At 38.1% G+C, this 3,668-nt stretch overlaps 1 pseudogene; it reads right to left on the bottom strand.

Annotated features, from left to right (window-relative positions):
• Positions 1 to 124: 124 nt before the first annotated feature.
• Positions 125 to 1,386, bottom strand: LOC102819473 (annotated as a pseudogene).
• Positions 1,387 to 3,668: the final 2,282 nt, after the last annotated feature.

Raw genomic sequence — 3,668 nt, 5'->3', positions numbered from 1 at the left:
CAAGAAACTGGTTTCCAGAGGAGTTCTCCAGCAGGCAGGAAGCGGGTGGCACTTTATTCCTTAAAAATAGATTCCTATTGAATACCCAGGAACAGCTACCCGCCAATGCCATCATGTGTTCTCATCACATGGCTGTATCTTCAGAGTTGGAAGAAGAATGAGAGTCTGTACTGTGGGCTCGTTCTTTTATTGGGTAAGAGTCAAGCTCGGTCTCTGCCTTTGTTTCCTCTTTGAAATCAGGAGGTACATCCAGTGGATCAGCCATGGAAGAAGCAACAGGGATTTTCTTTGCCTAGAAATAATCGTAGGCCGTCTTTCCACATACAAGGAATATGACATTGTCCGCACTGCTCTGAATTCTGTCTACCACCTTCTCATAGGGTTCATCCTGCACATTCACCCCATTCACTTCGATGATGATATCCTCATCTTCCAGCCCCACCAGAGCAGCAGGGCTGCCCTTCTGTACCGTTTTGAGCCAAATGAGCCTGGCAGATCCCGAGTGGCATTCAAGTGAAAGCCATAGCCATTTCACCTCTAATCAGCCTGCAGAGTTTAGGCTTCTGATCTACTTCCTCTGAAGTATTGGAGTTTCCAACTTTCAGAGGCGCAGGAGCCTCACTGACAGAACCGTTGGGCAATTCTTGACTTTGATAGTAGAGATGTGGAGAAAAATGAGCCAATCTATACATGTTGTCTGTCTCCTTGTCTACCAACAACAGTGAAGTTTTATCTCCACCCTTCCTAAACATTTCCACCACACCATCATGATCGAGATCTTCCACAGACTTGTCATTGACAGCAATGATCAGATAGTTGTTCTTCAGGTCACCCTTCTCTGTTGAGCTACCAGAGTCTATGTTTTTGATGATTTGACCTTTCAGTCTTGGACCATCCTTCAGGTAGAAACCATAGCTATCACTGCCTTTCTTCATCTCCACCACTTGGGGATGGTGAGGTAGCAGTTTCAAACTAGTTGTTTCTCTATTGAACTGTATCTTCTGTTCTTTATAGTGCTTGTCAGTTTCCTTATCTACTAAATGAACAAAACACGCTTCTTGACTTCGTCACCTTTTCAACCACTTCCTCATGGCTGGCATTTTCTTCATTCTCTCCATTCACTTCAATCAAATGATCATCAGGTAGGACACCAGCTTTCATAGCCACACCTTGAAGTGTGATGTCAGTCATGGACACTCCCTTTTTACCTTGGACTGTTTTCAGAGAGAAACCATAACTGTTCCCCTCCTTTACCAGGTGGCATAGCCGAGGCTGGTTCCAAATCTCTGCTTCACCATTCATCACCAAGGGCAGCTCCTTCTCGCTCAAACCTGGTGCCTGACTTTGCCCCGACTCCTTCAAGTCTACTTGTTTTTTAATGGACATAAAACATTTACTGATGGAGATCACAGAGCACAGTCTTTAGAATGAATTACATCTCAATGCAAAGAAAACAAAAATCCTCACCACTGGACCAATAAACAACATTCTTATCAGTGGAGATAATATTGAAGTTGTCAAGGACTTCATTCTTCTTGGATCAACTGTCAACACTCATGGAAGCAGCAGTCAAGAGATCAAATGATATATTGCATTAGGCAAATCTGCTGCACAAGACCTTTTAAAGTGTTGAAGAGCAAAGACGTCAATGTGAGGATTAAGGTGCGCCTGATGCAAGCCATGGTATTTTCAATAACTTCATATGCATGTGAAAGCTGAACAGTGAATAAGAAAGACCGTAGAAGAATTGATGCTTTTGAGTTATCGTGTTGGAGGAGAATATTGAAAGTGCCACGGGCTGCCAAAAGAACCAATAGATCAATTTTGGAAGAAGTGCAGCCTAGAGTGCTCCTTGGAGGCCAGGATGGCCAAACTTTGTCTCTCATACTTTGGACATATTCTCAGGAGGGGACTGTTTGCTGGAGAAGGATATCATGTTAGATAAGGTGGAGGGTCAGAGAAAACGAGGAAGCCAAGTGGCAGCATCGACAGACTCAAGCGTGGCAACAATAGTGAGGTTGATCCAGGATCCAGCAGTGTTTCATTCTGCTTTGTATATGGTCGCTATGAGTCGGTACTGATTCGATGGCACCTAACAACAACAACAATTTCACTCAACATAACATAGGTACACCCATGTTATGAGGTATTTTGCAGCTTCAGCATTATTCTTCAAGGTAGCATAGTATTCCACTATGTGTATGTATGAACGTTTACTGGTACGTATTCAACTGATAGGCATTTAGGCTGTCTCTATCTTTTGCTGTAATAAACGGTGCTACAATGAACACTGGTGTCCATATATATCTACTCTTGTTCTCACTCGTATTTCTTGTGGATATATACAAAATAGAGGAATTGCTGGATCATAAGGTATTCCTGACCCAAGCATTTTCAATAACCTCATATGCATGTGAAAGTTGGACCTTAGAGTTCATAATATTCTTTTATTATCTTTTTGATTTCCATTGGTTCTGTTGCGACATTATCCACTTGGTTTCTTATGTGTGTTATTTGTGTCTTTTCCCTCTTTTCTTTTGTCTGATTTTCCAATGGTTTGTCAATTTTATTAATTCTTATAAAGAGCCAGATTCTTACTGATTTTTTCAATAGCTTTTTTTTTTCCCTATCTCATTTGTTTTTGCTCTAATCTTTATTGTTTTTTTTTTTTGTTGTTGTTTTGTTTTTTTTTTATGTTGACTTATGGTTTACTTTGCTTGTCTTTTTCTAATTTTTGAGATATTGTGTTAATGTATTGATATTGGTTCTTTCTTCTTTTTGGAAGTTTGCACTTATTGATATAAGCTGACCTTTCAGCACTCATTTTTTTTGTTTCAAAAAGGTCTTGATATGTTTTGTTTTTGTTTCTAAGAATTTTAACTTCAGTTTTTATTTTTGCACTACACAGAAAATTTTAAGCAGTATGTTAGTCAGTTTCCATGTATTTGATTTTATTTCCTTGATCTTCCTAATATTGATTTCTAATTTTATAACAATATGTTAAGAGAAAATGCATTGTAATATTTTGATATCTTCAAATTTATTGAGACTTGCTTTGCACTCAATACATTGTGTATCCTAGAGAATGTTCTATGTGCATTGGCAAAGAATATGTATTGGTGCTGTTTTTGGGTTGAATGATCTGTGCAAATCTCTGAGGTTTAGTTGGTTGATTGTGTTGTTTAATTCCTCTGTATGTTTGTTGAGTTTGTTTATGGTTGTTCTGTTCTTTTTTGAATGTGGTGCATTAAAATTGTCCACTATTATTGTAGAATTGTCTATTTCTTTCTTCAATTCTGTTAGGATTTGATTTATGCATTTTTTGGGTTCTTTCATTGGGAAGCATAGATATTCATTATGGTTATGTCCTCTTGTTCAGTTGACGATTTAATCACAAGATAATGTCCTTTTTGTCTCTTATGCTGGTTTTTGATATATATATATATATATATACATATATATAATCAGAGATAAATATTGTCACTCCAGCTCATTTTTTATGTTTTCTGACTTGTAATTTTAATCTACTTTTGTCTTTGTGTGTAAAGTGTGTCTCTTGCAGACAGTGTATTGGAGGATCATGTTTTTTTATCCTTTCTACTACTCTCAGTCTCTTGATTGGTGCATTTAATCCATTAACATTCAATGTAATTATCGATATGTATGGA

This window comes from Chrysochloris asiatica, unplaced genomic scaffold, assembly GCF_000296735.1.
Source record: "Chrysochloris asiatica unplaced genomic scaffold, ChrAsi1.0 scaffold00298, whole genome shotgun sequence".
Lineage (NCBI taxonomy): Eukaryota > Metazoa > Chordata > Mammalia > Afrosoricida > Chrysochloridae > Chrysochloris > Chrysochloris asiatica.
This window is presented reverse-complemented; position numbering and strand designations above follow the sequence as displayed.